The 20,387-nt window shown below is 39.3% G+C and overlaps 1 pseudogene; it reads right to left on the reverse strand.

Moving 5' to 3' along the window:
- Positions 1-4,210: 4,210 nt before the first annotated feature.
- LOC104417522 lies at positions 4,211-13,151 on the reverse strand (annotated as a pseudogene).
- Between the last annotated feature and the right edge of the window lie 7,236 nt (positions 13,152-20,387).

Consider the following 20,387-nt stretch of genomic DNA (forward strand, 5'->3'; position numbering starts at 1 on the left):
ATAAATATGCCTCAAATAGTTTGCTCTATTCATGAATTGAACAAGGGATATTAGTTCAAATCAACATAAGTAACTCATCCATAGAACATTGATTGAATTTGTCTCGTGACAACATTCTTGTTCCTTATTGATTATTGGATATACTTGATCTATGTAAAACATAACAGGTCTTATGATAAGAGTAGATCTCTATTAAGATGATAGTCTTTTAATAAAATTAGAAATATTAGAAGAAATATCATGGATTGACTTGAAGAAGTCATGTCAGATATTTTCTTTCCGATATCTACCAAACACTGATATTCATTGGTATTGAGCCACGATCAACCATTAACTTTAATACCATTTGCTTTAACACCTCATCCAACAAGTTTGATAAGATAATCATTTTCGTCTTTTCCATTAACTCAACTTCATTGGCCTCATTCATAGTCTCAAGTAACTTAATTTTTATCATCTAAATTTTTACTAAACCTTAGGTCATTAATATGGTATATATTTTAATGCTCCAAAACTAAGATTGTTCCTCCTTTGAACTTCTCAATTTCAACTCTCACTCTAAATATAATTGCAAAAATTGTATTCCACAGAATGATCAGACAAGAAAAAGCCTCAAATGAATTCTCAAACCTTAATCTTGGCCACGGTAACAATTAGGGGTGTGCAACTAGACCGGCTTTACTTGGGAATTGAATTGGACCATCCAAAAAACATGTCTCGAAATTGATTCTCCTTGGAATTAGTTCAATCAGTTCGGGAATAAGTTCCAAATTTTGGAACCGGTCGAAACCAATCCAAGAGTAGGTTCTAAGTGAATACCAACCCGAGAACTGAACTAGATCGCCGTGTTTTGGAACTCCTTGTCAATCCTTCCTCTTATCCTAAATTTTTATGGATGAATGGGAAACTGAGTTTTATAATTTATGTTTTATGTTATGTGTTTTAAACTTTTTATTGTTTATAATTGTACGTGACCACATGTTCAATTTATGGATTGTTATTTTTGGCAAATAGGGACTTTTGTTGTTCATTTTTTTTTTTTTTGGAACCATTTTATTGCTCATAACCTCATATAATTTTGCTATAAAAACGAACATAAAAAGGAACGGAAAAAAAAAAAAAAAAAAAAAAACAAGTTCTTGGGTAGCCCCGAAACCTAACCAAAAAAATAAGATGAGTTCTAGAATCAATTTCAGCCAAACAGGGTAGGTTCCAAGGTCTAAAACTAAGAACAAGTTATAACATGATAAGTTTCAAGTTCCAATTCTGCAACCTCTCAACTTTGGAATCAATCACCCCTAATAACAATTGTTGTGTTGGGTTGATGCAATAAAAGCATTGATACCAATTATTGTGAGTGCAGAAGTGAACATATCTTGCCATTCAATATTAATTCAAGAGAACAAAATTTACCAAAGAAATCAATAATTGGTCTAGCACAGATTTGAAAGAAGTCGAGGGGTACCATTTACCACATTAATTAAGGAGTCATATCACGGATTTTTTTTTTTTTTTTTTTTTTTTTTTTTTTTGATATCCACCAGACACTTATATATATATTGCAATTAGGCCATAATCAACCATTAGCTCTAATATCACTTGCATCAACACCTCATCCAACAGATTCATTAAGATAATCATTTTCATCTTTTCCATTAACCCAACCTCATTAGCCTCATTCATCCTTTCAAGTAATTTAATATTTGCCATCCAAAACCTTCACTAAACCTTGGGTTATTAATATGGCATACATCTAACCACTGGGATTCGCTCCAGTAACCACCCTTCCAACATGGAAGGGGGAGGTGAGGGGTTCAAATCCCCACTTTCTCAGAAGGGATGGGGTAGAGACGCATAAGTTTCAAGAGTGGGTTTCGGCTCTCACGCCCTGCACGAGGCAGGACAAAAGTCTGAAAGTAAGTGTAGGGTAAGAATAGAATAGGACTGACAAAAAAAAATATGGCATACATCTTAATGTTGTACATCTAGAATTGTTCATCCAATTGAACTTCTCAATCTTTAACTCTCACTCTAGATATAATTGCAAACCCAATATTCCACAATATGATTAGACAAGAAAAAGCCTCAAATACATTCTAGAAACCCTAATCTTGACTCTAGAAACAATCGTTGAGTTGGTCAATGCAATAAAAGTTTTGATACCAATTGTTGTGAGCACAGAAGTAATCATATCTTGCGATTAAGTATCAAACACAGAGAACAAAATTGTCATAAATCAATAATGGACAACCAAGAAATCAGGTATGAACACGGTTCAACCAAAGCAAAGAGGGCTCCGCTCATTTTAAGACATAATTTTGTTGGATTGTTTAATTTCTCTGAATTGGTGAAAATATTGTGAAAGATTGTGAACAAACACAATTGAGAATCTCTCCAGTGTTATCCAAGGCCAGAAATACTTGAGCTATTGAGTGTTTGCATATTTTATACTTCTTCGAATTCATAATGAATTTCTCTATTGTTAGCTCTCTCCATAGACAATATACCACTATTCACTAGGAACAACATAGACCAAAAAAAAAAAATGTCTTTATAATTCCTCACTGATTTTTCTAGTAATTTTTTCCTCTCGCACGCGACATTGAATTGCAAGATCATGTCAATTTATAATGAATAACCAGAAAAGAGCAGTTGTGAAATTCTATGGGCGAAGTAATTAACTCTCATGCCCCTGTCCCATACTCAACAGAAAAAACGAGCCCCACGTTCTCCAAAGCAAAGATACATAACGCGACATGATCCGAAATTCACGGCCCTCTCTAAAGCGAAGAAGATATTAGTCGAGCGAAGCTTCTCATTATCCTTTTCCTCTTCCCCTTTTCCCTTTTGCCTTTTTGGATCCATACAGCTTCAAGTCGCCTTGACGCGTCCCATCGGCCATCAATTTGACAGTGGACGTGACGAAAACGCACGGATACCGTTGCTCCAAGGTGCGTCATTTTAATAAACATGTCTTCCACAGTTCAAAGACCCTGTTTCATCGTACAAGATTTTATGGTCGATCTTAGGCCACCAATTTAAGCCTTAATCAAAGGAAAAGAGGTTTTTTAGACCGCGTTTATCTCCTACTTCAGTGCGGAGCAGCCGAAGAAAGCACGAAGACCGTCTGGTATGACTATTGGATATGCTGTGTGTTGCTAGCTAATATTTGTCTAGCGACATTAAGTTCGGCCGAGTGTCTCATGCATGCAGCGCCTTAAGGATGAGTGAGGTCGATATTCCAAGAACGCAACTGCAGAATTATGATCCAGAATGTCATAAAGTTCGCGGCGACCATTACCCGCCAAGACCACTCTTCTGGACTGGCACTGGACAAACGTAATCCGCATATCTTGCTAGGAAGTGACTCGCGACTTGAACTCCGGAATGAGAACCACATGACCCCAGATCTCCACAAGTTGTCAGAAGAGAGAATGTTATCCGTTCACGCGGTTTGATTCTTTTGTATTGTTCTAAACACCGGACGTTAATCACACGAAACTTAACCGAAAATGGTGATGCGTAGACAGACAATTCAGCCATGCTAACTTCGCTTCTTCCGCACTAAGCATGGAAGTTAATTTGACAAGACTGGACAGAGAATTCATTTATTGTTCTCTGACTTGTTAAAGATTTGCATTTACTTATATCCGCTGGAGCCAAACTCGCATCGAGACATGATAGACCTATCTCAAACCGCACTCGAACTCATGCATCCACTTCTAGTTTCAAGGAGCCGACTGGTTCGTGGTGTGGCTCGTCTTGAGAATCACGGGGAAAAAGATGGCGTAAGTCTAGACTATAAGTGGATCATACCATCGTGAAATTGAGAACGACAATCCTAGACATCATTCCACCGCAAAACTGAAGCAACTCGACCCCACTCCTATTCATCAGGCATCGGCGGCTGTAATTATTGTTACAAGTTCTATGGCTAACATAAATAAGCAAAAGCAAAATGCAACAAACCCATCTAGAAGGTCAATCTCGAAATTTTGATGGATGGAACAGTCAAGAACACAACGTATTCGAGATGAGGCTGTGGATAATTATTAGATATCAGTGACTGTATAAGACTAGAAGCTCTCATAATTCCTCACTTTCCCTCTCTTACCCCACAATAACATTATTAAGAATTCCTGAGAATCACATATTGAAACAACAGACCTGAAAGAGAAGCTTCTCCTGACACAAACGAGTGAGTTCAATCTCACATTCGAGATTTTGCTTGCCCAGATGGAGCACCCTGCAGCAGTACAGTAGAGTCCGTGTTAGAACAAAAGTTACTAGTCACAGGTAAGCGAAATTGTTATGCTCTCATTTTCGCATGACTAATATCAGGATGGGCAATAGATATATGCCTAATAGATTTGATTCATGGATTCAAGCTCTCCATTGGAATGAAAACAAATTTAATGCTCAAATCGTAAACCACAAGAAACTCATCAAGTCAAGAAACTAGGGGATCTCAGATGCCAAGCATGACATTTGACATGCTACGAAATTGCAACTCTTCGAATTAGTAAAGTTTGTGCGTACATAACCCTACTGTTAGAATATAAGATTTCTCACCAGGGGAATTCCCTTGGCTGCCCTGTTGGCCAAATAAGCGCAAGGCTTGAAGAAGCCTCCATACAGCAGCGACTACTCTTCCAATCTCGAATAGATGTACTCGGATCCAAGAGAATCAGCCCAGAACATAATGCCTCCCCTGTCAGAAACAATATTCAACAGATACTCAGAAGTTTTGGTAAAACAAATAAAGGTATGTACAAATAAATCCAATATGCATACCTGTAAGGTGGGAAACCCATGCCCATTACGGAAGCTATGTCAAGGTCGGCTGCCTTAACAGCGATGCCTTCATCAAGAACCCGGCATGCCTCATTCACCACAGGGAAGAATGTCATCTCCACGATGTCCTTCTCCGGCAACTTCACAAGCTGTTTCCACATTCACTGATGTAAAACTTCTCCACTAACTTATAGCTAAGGAAGTATATTTTAACGTGTGAGAGACAGAGACAGAGACAGAGAGAGACCTTCGGGTCAATAGACACCAGATATGCTCCTAGCTTTCTCAACATACTTTTTCAACTCGGGATCAGGGCTAGCTTTTCGCCTCTCATCATATAAGTAGAAGCCTTTACGGGTTGCTTCACCTGCTGCAGAGTGCCATAAGAAATTAACAAAGTTGTCAGATGTCATAGGATGAAAAAAGATGCCAGCCAGCGCATCACAAGTCCCTGAGCTCCTGAAGCTTTAATTCATTTTCTATTTACCTAGTCTCTTATCCTCCTGTAGAAGTGGAGCGAGCATTGACTTATAAGTTCGTTCAGGAAAGTTCTGGACGAATTGCAAGCCAGTTGCAACAGCCACGCCAAACCCAATAAGGTCAACCAATCTGCAAACAACCAAAACGTGAGACAAATGAGACCATTCAGCAGAATGATAGAGAGTTTCTTTTCAAAATAACAGCTTAGATACACCCCAAAATGTGTTAACCACCTGAATGGACCCATTGGCATCCCAAATTTGGTAATTACTTTGTCGATCTGATAGAGATCGGCACCGTGCTCAACAAGCAGCATAGCTGCCATTGTATAAGGGAAGAACATCCTGTTGAAAGCAAAGCCTGTGCAATTCCCGACCACGACTGGGGTCTTCTTTATCTTCTTCCCAACATGTAACAGGTCAACGATAACCTGGGGAGAAGTATGCTGAGTACGTACAATTTCTAGTAAGGGCATGACATGGGCAGGACTGCAATGGAAATATTAGTCAGCAACTGAGCCAAAGCAGAGGTGCACAGAAGAAGAAATCGGCAATCACCAAAAAAAACAATGAACACAGACATGCATATCATGTTACCTAACGAAATGAGCACCAATAATCCTGTCCTGCGACCTGGTCTTCTCACCAATGAGGTTCAAGTCAATTGTGGAAGTATTAGTTGCAAGAATGCAATGAGGTGGGCAACTTCGCTCGAGATCCACAAAAATTTGTTGCTTTAGCAAAACATTCTCTATCACAGCCTGTTTAAAGCACAACCATGTAACAGTAAATACTTAACCCTTTCCACATTTAAATGTGTCTACAGCCCCATACTAATACTACCTCGATAACCATGTCCACATCTTTGAAGCTCTCATAGTCTCGCACACCCTTAAGAAGAGACATTGTTTTCAAACTTCTCTTGCGTCATGTTGCCTTTCTTCACACGGCTCTGCAGATTAGCTGATCCCAAGTACTTTCAGCTTAAACATTTTTCAACACACAATTAAAGCAATCTGGAAAACGTATCAAGCCATTCACAAACATAAAGTGAAGACAGCTCTGACCTTTCACTCTGCCTATGCCAGCCTGCAAAGATTTATCATTTGCTTTGAGTACCACAGAATAATTGCTGAGTACCAATGCTGTCGCTATTCCTGAGCCCATCAATCCTCCACCAACAACAGCAACTTTCCTCACTTGCCTAGGCATCAAGCCTCTGTCAGTAATGCCTGGAACCTGTTCACAATTCGGACAAGAAGCGTTGCCAGATTACATGACAAAGGATAGGAAACAGAGGATTATCAGCCAAAAAAAAAAAAAAAAAAAGTTAAAGGAAATCATTCAACTGAGATATGCACTTGAGGCTCATACATTGCCAAAAAGGACTGAAAATAAATACAAATACTCACTATCTCAAAGCAATTTGACAAACAAGATTTCCTATTGTTACATTCAAAATGACCGTATTCAAGGTTGTATTAGTGGATTTACATAGGTTACACCTCAGCATGACATCATGGATGACTCGGTTCACTAGTTTAAGTGGGATTAAAGACTAAGGTGACAAAAGGAGTTCAGTACACTGAAACTTGTATATAATTGTTTAGAAGTTGAAGACACAAAATGCTTTTGAAATGGATCAGAAAGCAGTTTCCTATTCCTGAATACTCGTAATAAGAAAATTTCCTTTTTTAGGTGGTTATTTTCTACCTTACCCACTTTCAACTAATTCCATAAAAGACGAAAAACAGATGCTTCATTCTCTACAGGCATAAGACTTGCAAGTTAAATCTCTACAACTTCACAATGGACAACATCATGTGGAAGAATGTAGACCCCACTCAAACCTTTGAAGTTCCACGTTGAGCAAAGAAAATGTGAATTAAGCTCTTGCACGTGTCAGCATGTAGAAGCTCTTGAAAAGCTTCAGCTTCCTGCAGTGCCGAATACATAGTTTTACAGATCCATATCTTCTAATATAAACGTAGAACAAAATGACAGAGGTGAGACCTTCCAAAGTCCAGCAAGCGGACCAGAGACTACACCCTCTTCAACAATGTCGATGTAAACCAACGGATGAGTGAGATTAGGAGCTTGTTTTTTTTTTTTTTTTTGGTATGAGCTCTTGCAGACTTAAAAATCTCCCTGGCCTCTCCAAGAGGCTCTAACTTGTCAGTCCTGTAAAGACTGGCAACCCATGGTCTTCTACGTTCCAAGATATCCAGTGCCCACCGCCTCGCGGTGGCAACCAACTCATTTGGTGAAACAACGGCATCCACGAGACCCAAGCCCAACGCTTCCTCCCCTTTCACTAGCTTTGAGGTCTACAAAAGAGCAGACAATAGGACAGGATGAATGAGTATGCAAGTAAATTTTACAGGCCCACAAGATGTGGTAAAATATAAGTTGAAGATTAAAGAAGGTGATCTACCAGCATCATTTCAAGAGATTTGGATAGACCAACAAGACGTGGAAGCCGCTGTGTTCCTGAACCAGTGTACATTCATAAGAAAAGGAAGCTACAGAATTACAAAGAACACATAGGTGATGCCATAATGTCCTTGCACTAAAATAGAAACTTATGATTGAACTTAGGCCATCACGTTATGAAGGTATAAGCAGGAACATTTTTGCCTTAAAGTATTGGTTATCCTTTTCCATCCATCGCTTAACAGTAAACCAAAGATAAGTTGTCACGTGCATATATGATGGAAAATAAAAACCAGCCAGAGAACGCCATTCAATGCTTATGTCCACTATGCATTTGAAAGCTTATATACAATTTCTATGCTGCTTCTACGTCAACACATCACAGGGGTTTCTGACCTGCAATGTATGCCAACATCTTTTTTGAGAAACTTCTTTTCTTCGCAATGTTAATGCTAGTGCTATATAATCTAGAATTAAGATACATATGTAAACCTCCGACAGTAAAGCTTACTGAATGGATTAGGAGAAAAATCACCTAGGCAACAGCACCTTTGCTTGAGCAATTACATACCTCCAAATCCAGGTGGAATCCCAAGGTGCAGTTCAGGGAGGCCTAACTGTAGAACAGGAGTGCATATTCTTGCACGGCATGCCTAACAAAGCAAAATGGAGGGAAAAAGGAATTGATAATGACAGGACACAACACAAGAAAGCTCTTTACATGAAAATGAAAGGTACCCAAAGAAAGGGAATACATACCATAGCAACTTCTAAACCTCCACCCAAGGCCAGACCATCAATGGCAGCAACTGAAGGTTTTCTACCAGCTGACAAGAAACGTGACCAATCAAAATACCGAAAACAGCTCAGCTCAACTCAAAGATCTTGAGAAGTATCTTCTGCATACCTTCAACAGTCTTGGTGAGTATGTCCACTGATACGAAACCAGGCTTTGGTTGCTCCACTAGCAACACAGAACTCACGTGAATTTGAAATCGACACCAATTTTTACCATATTTAAAGAGCATCAGATCATAGACATACCCTTGCCAGCTCGAACTCCACCAAAGGCTGTAATGTCAAAGCCACCAAAGAACTTGCCATTTGCACCTGGTCGAGCACAAAAATTATTAGGCCCGTCTCAATTTTACCCATTGATTAGTTATTAGGCAGAAAAATTCTTCCTTGAACATTTACCTGTAACGACAATTGCTTTAACATCATTTCTTCGCAAGGCCTCATCATAACTCTGCTTTAAGCTGTTCAAAACTGGAAAGGACAAAGAGATTCAAGCTATAATCTTACAGATGGTAACAGAATATAACATAACTAGTTACAGAATTATGTGTCAAAAGCCATAAGTTCAAGGTTACTTCAATAACATTGGAGTCATTATATCTGCACATATTTGAAAGCACGATGGCTAAAAGTACAAGGTCAGTGAGTGACCAAGTTTTGCTAGCATTATTTTGTTCAATAGAACCCAAGAATCCACCTCCATGAGCTTAGCACTCAACAAGCAAACACCAGAGAGGAAAATACTGAAAAAAAAAAAAAAGGCTTTCCATGCGGAAGAAATACGATCAGTCAGCTTAGAGTCATCAACTGAAGCCACTAAGAAAACAAAAGTCTAGCACTCTTGCAGGCCAAGATACAACATCCTGTCAGTAATCCACCCCATTTCAGGGTACTTTTCAGAGATCACAGCAGAATTCTATTGGTAAGTATCTCCTACTCCAATAACACAAGCAAGAACAATCTCACAAGAGGACACACGGGAGAATCCAGACTCCAAAATGCCACTTATTGCAAAATCTACTATTTAAACCATGCTAGCATCCAAGCTTCAATCCTTGAAGCCTAATAGTTTAATCGCTAAATTTTTTGTTGACATCTTATCACATATTCCTGCCGGTATCCACTCACTATAACTGTAACCGTCGAGCTTGCAATATTTTGATTTAAACATAAAGATGAGATATTGAAGGTAGAGATGTGTCGCTGTGATATGCTATATCTCTTTATGCAAAGTAGAGCACACTCTCAGAAGAACAATTTTCAAATTCCACATAATTCCTTAAAGCAATAAGCCACTAGCAAATTCACTCATCAAACCTACCGAAGCCTCCAACGATGGAGAAAATATTAGGTGATCTCAGACAGCCAAGTGAGCGTGGTCTCGGACCACTCATAATGCACCACATGGAGGTATGGGGCCGCCAGAGAGACCAGAGGAACTTCTCGCCCGCAACAATTTTTTTCTGGCCTCCACACGTTTATTTCACTCTCTTTTATATCCTCTCTCCTTCCTTCTCTGAAAAAGAAAAGGGAACGTCCTTCTCTCTCCCTCTCCTTAATTCGAAATTTTGGATCTCCCCTTCGCTCTCAGATTTTGCTCCTTCGACCCTCTGCTCCGGCGTCCGTTGCTGCTCCAGCGCTCGTCGTTGCTTCTGCGCTCTTTGGACAGTGGACATGTGGTTCGACGAATCTCAGTTGTTTCAGCATTGAAGAGGCTGTCCAGAAGTTGAGGACGGTGACATCACGAATGTTAGGCCGTGGCTGCTAGTGCTGCCGGCCAAGGAGGGTGAGGACGGCGAAGACAAAGGTGGTGACGAAGGAGAGGACGAAGTTGGTGTTTCCGTTGAGCATGCGAAATGGAGTAGCTTGAGCTCTGCTTCTGTTTTTTTTTTTTTTTTTTTTTTTTTTTGGGTGAAAAGGGGTTGCTTTTGTTGAGTCGTTGAGTTTTGTTGAAGAGGTTTTGCTCCTGTTCTATTTCTGGCTTGGAGCACTAGAATTAACCACTAGTTTTCATCTTCTTTTTTTCCTTAATTTGTACCTTGTATTTCAGTTTTGCAACTATATTTCTGACATGGAATTGTTCTTCGTTTCATGTTTTGTTGCATACTTGAGTTTTGATGGGCAAGATTCTTTTGAAAGGTAACAAGAGAAACAAAATGTGCTATCAAATGACAATCATGGCTTTCTCCAACATTACTAAGAGCTTATATTAATGTAATGTAATTTCCTATCATATCGTCAAGACTCAACGAGCATTTTACAACATCTCCCAACTTAGCAAACTCATCTACCCGGGATGTGAGAATCAAAACATCATCACCCATCTCCAAGCAAGTACAAACCCGTGAACCGATTTGCGAGGATCTAAATTCCCAACTCCCTCGCAGACTTGAATTATGCCAGCTTGCCATTGTCACAGGAGTAGGCCTAAGGCCATATTTACACAAAAACATCACATACCCGCCAATCATTGAATTCCAACTCACAATATCTCTCTCGGGGACACCATCAAAAACCATTCTTGCTTCTTTTACATTCCCAAACTTCATAAGAAAGAAAAATCGAAAAATGCAAGGGGCTTATCCTACCGCTTAAATCTCATATACCCAACAAGCAAAGTAGCGCATAGAGATGCTTCTTGTGTGCATATTCTTTTTTCTTTCTTTTTTTGTCGGTCATACTATATTCCTATTCTAACTCTTACTCTCAAATTTTTGCCCTACAAGACATAAGAGTCGGTACCTATACTTAAAACTAAATCGTCCCTACCCCAACCCTGAGAATGTGGGAATTCGAACTCCCCACCTTCCCCTTCCATATTAGAAGGGTGGCCACTGAGGGCAAATCCTAGTGGTTTCTTGCATGCATATTCAACGCAACCCAAACTATGATAAACCTGGAACCTATTCATTATAAAAGTCATTGACATTATTTGAGCATGGACCGACTTGACTCCGATAATTTCCTTTGACAACTCTCGCAGAATAGGTAAAAAAAAAAGTACTGGTGAGAGATCTTGGAGTGAAAGAGAACGGGATAAGAACGTAGAAGACAAGGGTATCTTCCAAGTGAGATAAAGGATTTGGAATGCCCGAGCAACAACGGACACTGAAACAGAGGACCGGAGGAGCAAAATCTGAGAGCAAACGACATTCCCTTTTCTTCGGAGAATGAGGGAGGGGGAGGATATAAAAGTGTAAAGAATTTGTGAAGGCTAGTGTGTGAAAAAGAAAAAATATATTTTTTTGTCCTCTAGTCAACGGCGGTCTTACACCTCCACATGGTGCTTAATGAGTGATCCAAATCTAGGTTGACTTTACAGTCCGAGACCACCCAATATATATTATTTATATTTATATATGTTTCTCCGGAGAATGAGGGAGGAGGAGGATATAAGAGTGTAAAAAATTTGTGAAGGCTAGTGTGTGAAAAAGAAAATATATATATGCTGGTCTCAGACTGTAAAGTCAACCTAGTTTTGGATCACTCATCAAGCACCATGCGAAGGTGTAAGGCTGCCGGTGACGAGAGGACAAATTTTTTTTTTTTTTTTCGGCCACCCGAGGTCTTGGTTATTATCCAAGCCTGGCCTTATCATTTCACGAACCGCGCCCGGGCAACCGGGGGAAGGCTTCACGGGGATCAAGGTGGTCCCTAACTCTTTCGGGCTTGGCGGGATACTCAATGGGAAGATTATCCCATACTACTCACCCCTCATTTCCCTGTAAATGGGTTGTGAGGAGGAGTCCCCCCGGGATCTTCATTTCAGGGGGGAGCAATTTAGAGACCTACTCACACTAGCCTTCACAAATTTTTTACACTCTTATATCCTCCTCCTCCCTCATTCTCCGGAGAAATTATATATATATTGGTGAAGCATCACCCAATATTTTGGGATAAGTCAACACGAGCAATCGAGCATCAGACCATAATTCAAAAAGGAAAAGAACCCAGCTGCGAAATCCGCCCACTCACGCGGTATCATGCCATCTGGAGTCAAAGGAAACCAAAAAAGAATCAAAAAAGGGCTCCAACAAGACCAACAATTAAATCTAAGTAACATTGACACTAACATACGCCATGTCAAAATATCGTTTTCAAAAATAGAGAATTCCAACTCGTTAGGACATATTGTGTGTGTATATATATATAGTGATGATTTTAATCAAATTAATTTAATTAAAATTCACAAATAAATAAATAATAATAAAAGTCCATAACGAATTTATACTAAAAACATTAATCTACCATTTATTAATATCATTTACTGTTTCAATTAGATAAATTTAACTTCATTCTAATAATCCATAAAACTTGGAAGGAAAAAAAAAAAACAATTCATATTCCGATTCACGTGTCGGATGTGTTGATCAAATGTCGGATTTTCCGACACATGTTGGCGCGTCGAAGAATATTCGAGAGTGTCATATCATGTCCGATACTCCGACATGACACAATGGCTTCCGGATAATATTGGTTCTTCCTAGGCTAAATCAAACATTCATAAAGAAAGCCCAAGAACCGAGCAAAAACAAGACTGAGGTTACCATCAACAGAGAGCATTGACAGGAGGGTTGATGATGGTGATGAGCCACCCCCATCAGCTCCCACTTCGAGGGTCGGTCTTCCCTTTGGGCTGCTTCCCATTTTTCTCCCTTTCCCCCCAAAAAGACCGCGGCGGAGGTTTCTACCGGAAGGGCACGTTCGGGACGGATCTTCTCCTGGGCGGCTGCTCGGTTGGTGGCTTTGAGGTTTTTCTCTTCTGTATGGTTGCCAATGAAAGGAAGGCCAAATGCGGAAATTGCTGAAAAAGGAAAGAGAGAGAGAGAGGCTTCGGCTTATATATATATATAAATATATACACGGCCTACGGGATCGAGGCGCTAAGAGAAAGTGTTCGATAGTTAGAAATCACCATGTCATGCACCATGCCATGGCTGACCTAACATAAAAAACCATATATTTTTTTATTTACTTGTCATCTTGGGGACACGTGTCCATTTTTTATTGCCTATTGATTGGTAGTGTTTGGATGTGCATGGGGTCTGACAAGATGGAAGGCAATTTAATACACATACACACTTATTAAAGTAGTAAAATATGTAGTTTTAAAAGTAAATGTATCATTTATGTTAGGAAATTCCAAATAAAGGCATGATGTGTCCTCATTTCTTAAATAATGACATCAAGTGAACATTATTTCAAATAATGATTTGGAGTGATCATATCGGTCCCAAAAAATGGCCTAAACTCACTAGCTGTGAATGGTAATTTCGTCTTTTTAAATTTTTCCTTTTTTCTTTATTTTTTTTCTATTTTTAGTAAAATAAAACTAAATAAAACTAAAACTTGAAAAAAAAAAAATAGGGGGGGAACATAGGCAAGAGGCTCCCTCCCGCCTATGGCCCGTCGCCCCATTTGGTGGGGTGGCTATGATGCCAACACACAGGTGAGGGCAAGCGACCCCTACAAATTAGAGGCGAGGCCCAAAGAGGCGAGAGAGGACATCAATCCTCTCCTAGATCTGGGTGAGGGTTGCCCGCCCTTGCGCTAGCCTGGCAGCCCTCACTTGAGGCCCCTGGACCTCGTTGCTTAGGTCTGGGGGCGCTAAGTGAGGGGTGACGACCCTTACCTAGATCTAGGAGAGGTCACCACCCTCTCCCATCCCTAATGAAGGCCGGTAGGCCCTTGCCTCTAATCGATAGGAGTTGCCAGCCCTCACCCGGAGCACCGGCTGACCTCGGCGCCGGTTGTCGTCGTTGCCCCTAATCGGCAATGGGACGGCAATCTCTAGCCTATGTGTTCCCCTTCTTTTTGTTTTAATTTTTTTTAAAGTTTTAATATAATTAAATTTAAACTTAAATTATGTTTGGACAAAAATACATTTGATTGGTCAGAATTCTTTGCTGATTGGCGAGCCGGCTAGATTAGATTCTTATTTGAAACAGTCATAACTACTTCAAGCTCTTTTGGTTTGAGGCTGATATAACTACTTCGAGCTTTTATTTAAAATAAAATTCACTTCAGATCTTTATTTAAGAAAATGAAAGCACTTCAAGCTCTTATTTTATCTTTATGTTATGAGGTGAAAAGTCTTTGGGTATTTTTTTTTTTTAGCAATGATTGGCTGTGCATTTCTGAGAACATTGGCCAACCAACTCCAGCTTTCTCCGTCGTACCTCCCCAAGTCAACAACTCAATGAACACGAACGTCGATAAAAAAATTTGTGCAACGATGGTCGTCACTTGTCGACAAATGGCCATGAAAGACCCACGTTGACCGGAAGGCTTGAGAATTTTGCCTTCATAAATTACGCATCAGAGAACGAATCGTGCGAAGGAGCGAGAGCTAAGAAGATAAACATTGATAGTCATGCTGATTTTGCGAGTTCTAATCGAGAGAAGTTTCTCTTGCTCGTTCCAAAATCTAATGGGACAAAGAAAGTTAAATATATCAAAGACAATTTGCAAATGCATAGCATAATTGCTTTAGTCCACGTTATTGAGATCTAGATAACTCTAGAAGTTTTATAACATAGTATATCGCATTAATAGAAGAATCATGTTTCCTTTTCTTTTGTATGGTGGGTAGGTGGTCTTCAAGACAGTTTTCGCGCAACTCAGCCAGTCCACTTCTCGAATGATCTTAAGAATACTCTCCCCACCTCTACTTATTGCATTTAGGATTTTACTTCTACAGTGTTCCAAATAAAATAAAATAAAAAACCTAATAACACGATGCAAGAAGCAAACTCTTAATGCTTTCTCAAATCATGTAAAGTTTTACTTCGACCAAACGATCGACAACTTTATACTTGTCAATCTGTCATTGATTCTTTTGTTGCTTCAACATGTATATGTTTTCTCAAAGACAATGAATGACTTTGCCCTCCATCCTGAATTATCTCACACATCATAAAAAGTACGGCTGAAAAAAATATGCCACCACAGTATTGAATGCGTCATCTCTAATTGGTATCCGCGTTGACATTATCGTATATATTCATCTACACATCACCAAGCCAAAAAAAAAAAAATTAATAATAATAATAATAATAATAATAATAATAATAATAATAATAATAATAATAATAATAATAAATGATGACTTACAAGCGATTCGTCTTGAAAGAAAAGAAACTCGCTAAAGAGATACGGCATAATTGGAGTGTCAAAACTTGATAGTGGGAACACTTAAATGCCAAAAATTACGAAAATGACTCTTAAGTGCAATTTATTTCAAAAAATAGAATATTTGAGTGCCAAGTCAATGTAGGTGATCATAAATCTTACATGATAATTTTTAATAATATAACTTTAGCCTACTAGCATGCAGAAAAGAGATGAATCGGCAACAAAAACCAAAACAACATCATTTTATCTTTTTTTTTAAAATAATAATTAAATTTAAATATTTAAATTTAAAAACAAAAAGAAAAAAAAGGAAGATGAAGGGCGGGGAGGCAAGGAGCTTAGCCTGGCCGTTGCCTCCCCACCGTCACCGAAAGGGCCGGCGACGTTGGGGAAAGGTTGGCCGAGGTTGTCGGGCCCGTTAGTGGCCGGCACCCCGGATCGGCGGTCGACAACCTTGGTCGGCGGTGGCAAGGGCCCACGAGCCCTCTTCCAAATCTAGGGCGAGGTCACGGCCTCCCTCGGATCTGGTGAGGGTCGCCGGCCCTCACCCAGCTAGGCCAAGGGTCACCACCCATTGGAGGCCCCTTCGTCACTGTCGGCCAAGGTCATTGGTTGTTAGCCAAGACCCAATGACCCTAGCCGACCCTCCTACCGTTGCCGGCATTGGTGACGATGGGGAGGGCGGTTGCGAGGCTTGTACAACCCTCACCTTCTGCGATTTGCTTTTGCATTTTTTTTTAAAATGAATTATTTAAATTTAATCTTAAATTAAATTAAATTAATATTTATATTAAAATTCAAATCCGAGACAAAAAAAAAAAAAACGTCGTTTTTGCTTTTCTTTCACGCCGGTATGCAAAATGACGTTGTTTTGCATTTGTCTAGTTAGAAAAATGAGATGTCAACATTTTAGCTAAATTTTCTTACTATTGGTACTCAAGTGATCTATTTTACTTGATTTTGACATTTAAAGTATATATTTCCGAACTTTTAGCACTCAAGTGTCCACTGTGTCAAGTTTTGGCACTTTAGGTATTTGATTCCCAATTAATCACTAATATAAAAGCTTAGCAATAGTCGATATTATTTATACAAGTGACTATACTATGGTCATCAAACTAAATGTTGCTCTTCCTTCCGGTGGAGTTTTCTCTCTATCCCCTTGGTGATAGTCTTCCCTTGCAGCCCTAAATCTCATCAATGCACCTTGATTTTCCATGGATCCTCAAGCGTTTCTTCACCCGGATTAGACCCCTCTTTGCCCCCTCCTTTTACCGCACTTTCTCTTGATGGATCGAACTTTGTCTCACAACCGCAACCTTTGAAGAAATGGTAACTACTTGACTAAACCTCCTTCTCTTGGTAGAAAACCACATTCGGTAGCAAAATCCACCTATCCAGACAAATCCTACCACAACAGATTGATGTAGATTATATATACTATTTACCCAAGAAGCTCTCACCTAGTTAGGGCTCCATTCACTCCTAAATCCAACAACTCACCAGCATTCCCATTCGCCAGCAACATTTACTTCGAGAATTCAGTTTAGCTTATTAGCCACAGGACAGAGGGCACACATGAAAATCATCTCAAAGAAATGGCGCTATCAAGACTACGGTTGATTTGTGGTGGAGGAGGATATCACAAAGCCAATCGATGAAATGCCCAAACAAGATAAATAGGAAAGTGAACTTATTCTCGAAGGTAAAACTTTCTCAAAACCCAAATGTGAACTTTCAAGCTTTTTCAGCACTATGAAGAAAGCATGGAAGACAATTTGGTAAATGGGAAATGATCGAACCTAGGTTTTTATACCTTTGTTTCCCCTCGGTAGAGGAAGAAAGCGTACTAGAATTTGGCCATTGGCCCTTTGCTATTAATCTCCTTGTATTATAGGAAGGGACCCCAATATCCCCGAACATTGTTACAAATTTAAGCATTATGCTTTCTAGGTGCATTTGTTGGGTATGCCACATGCTTGGGCTACTGAAAAAGCATTGCAAAACATCGCCTCAAAGCTAGGCAAAATAGAGGAAGTTAAAAAGAAGCAATGGATAATAGCTCATGCAAAACGAGTTAAAATGTTACTCAACTTAGAAAACCAGCTGAAGACAAGAACTATAATTGAGTTGGGAGGTAGGAAATGATGGATTGATTTCAAATACTGAGTAGTTTGCCTCATTTCATTCATCTTGACTACATGGGACCTTTGCAAATTTTTGCCCAAAATATCATATGTGGACACAAGATTGGCCCAAGACAAACTTGGTAAATATTGGTTCTTGGCTGAAGGTTGAGGTGAAAGAGCACAACATGTGTTGGAAGACTTTTTATGGGAAAATAGACCCAAACCCTAAAGAAGAGGAAGTTGTACCAGAAACACCTATCCTCAAAGAAGAAATAGACCTATAGAAGGATTGAATAGAGCTGAATAAGGCTCACGGTAGTCTACAACTCATCGGCAAATATGACAATGCATGATAGACAAATGGCCAGGAACATGTAGCCTTGAACAAAGAAAGAGAACACAGCAAACTCAAGTACTATCCCTCCGTTCAACGAGAAAGTTATAGATGTGTAGGGATTTCAAAGAAAAGAAAAGGCAGGACTTAAAACACCAATTGCATAAATAAATAAATAAATAAATAAATAAAAACAGAAACGTTTTGCTCCATATGATAAGCGAAGAAGCTCACACATGCTGGATGAGGAGAATCTACTGGACACCCCAGTCCAAGTGTGGGAAGGGGACAAAGAACGGGCTTTGGTGGCTACCCCAAATAAGCCACCAGGGTATACATGAAGTTGTTGAACTGAAACTGTCAAAGGTTGGGTAATCCCTTGATAGTTCAGTACCTTCTAGCCTTAGTGGCTTGAGAGAAGCCCAATTTAATGGAAATCAAAAACAAGGAAACTGTAGTTGAGTGAGTTCAAAAGCGTCTTCAATATAAAGACGCAGCTATTATCAATCCTATTGGAATCAAGGGCGGATTGGCACTTATGTGAGATAACGAGGTTCGGGTGAAAATGAAAATCGGCATTGAAGAGCTTATCAATGTTAAATGCAATGAGCTTAATAGTGGAGTAATGATGAAGATATCCATCCTACACGTATCTAAGAATTATTGAGAACAATTAAAATTATGGAAACCTTAAACTATATCCATGTTTCTAATTGTCTTCCATGGCTATGTGTTGGAGATTTCAATGAAGTCCTATATTAATGGGAAAAGGTTGGAAAGTGTGAATCGGATCGATATAGAATGGTGGTGTTCCAAGATTTTATGAACTCATGCTCTTTAATGAATATAGAGAGTACGGGATGTTCCTACACATGGACTAATAATCGGGAAGGAGTAGAGCTTGTTAAGAAGAGAAGAGGCTTTTTATAACTTTGATTGGAGAATTACTTTCCCAAATGCGGAGGCATATGCATTTCCAGCAATTGGCTCAAATCATAGCCTGATTTTTCTACATACAACTTTAGCCGGGGGGAGGAAACAAAAGCTGTTCAAATTCGAAGCTTTTTGGATAGACGATTCAGAGTATAAAGAAGTGATCAAAGAGTACGGAGGACTTAGGAAGGTCACAAGCTGAACATTGTTAACAAAACAAGAAAGGTCGTTGAAGAATTAAGGAAATGGAGCAACAAAAAATTCAAAAATGCATCTCACGAAATCAAATCTATACAAGGAAGACTCACCGAGCTGACAAACAAGGTTGGAGGAAGTCCAAATCAGGAGAAATATCGCCAAATTGTTGAGTATATTGAGAGCCTATGGAGACAAGAAGAAATGTACTGGAGCATGAGATCAAGGATTAATTGGATAAAATGGGGGGCCAAAAATATAAGATAATTCCATGCTACTACAATACAGAAAATACAACAAAATAAAATCTCTATGCTACAAAGTGATGATCAAAACTAGAGTAGATCCCTTGACCTGACAACACATTTCATACTTCTATCAGGCCTCATATACCACGGTAGGAAGTAGAGAATACTAGCCGATGTTAGACCAATGTCCACAGGTAATTACTCATGGGATAAATGAGGCATTGATTAGGCAAGTGACATGAGAAGAAGTGAAAATAGTAACCTTCCAATTAGGCGCAACAAAGGCACCGGGATCGAATGGACTCAATGGATTATTTTACCAAAGCAATTGGTCGGAGATTCACAAGGATATATTCAACATGGTCGATAATTTCTTCAACCAAGGTATGTTTGATTCTGACATAATTAAAACCCATATCACTCTTGTTCCAAAAGTTCCAAATCCAGAAAGGATTACCTAGTATAGGCCCATTAGTCTTTGCAATTTCAACTATAAAATCACCGTAAAGGTTAATGCAAATAAACTCAAACCTTGGCTCCTAGAAATAATATCCTAGGAACAAAGTACCTTTGTCATGGGCCATCAAATACAAGATAATACTTTCATGGTCTAGGAGGTGCTACATCAACCTAGAGTGAGAAAAAGAAAGCGGAAATTTTAGGCAATCCTCAAATTGGATATGCAAAAGGCATATGATAGGGGAGAATGAGATTTTTTATGTAATTGTATGTTGAAAATGGGCTTCTATGAGAAATGGGTTACATTAGTTAAAAAATATATTTTTTCGATATCATTTAGTGCAAGATTAAATGGGGAGTCGTGTGATTATTTCCACCCAACCAAAGGAATTAGACATATGACCCACTATCCTCTATATGTTCATTATTATGGCTAATATCCTATCCTCTT

This window comes from Eucalyptus grandis, chromosome 7, assembly GCF_016545825.1.
Source record: "Eucalyptus grandis isolate ANBG69807.140 chromosome 7, ASM1654582v1, whole genome shotgun sequence".
Taxonomy (NCBI): domain Eukaryota; kingdom Viridiplantae; phylum Streptophyta; class Magnoliopsida; order Myrtales; family Myrtaceae; genus Eucalyptus; species Eucalyptus grandis.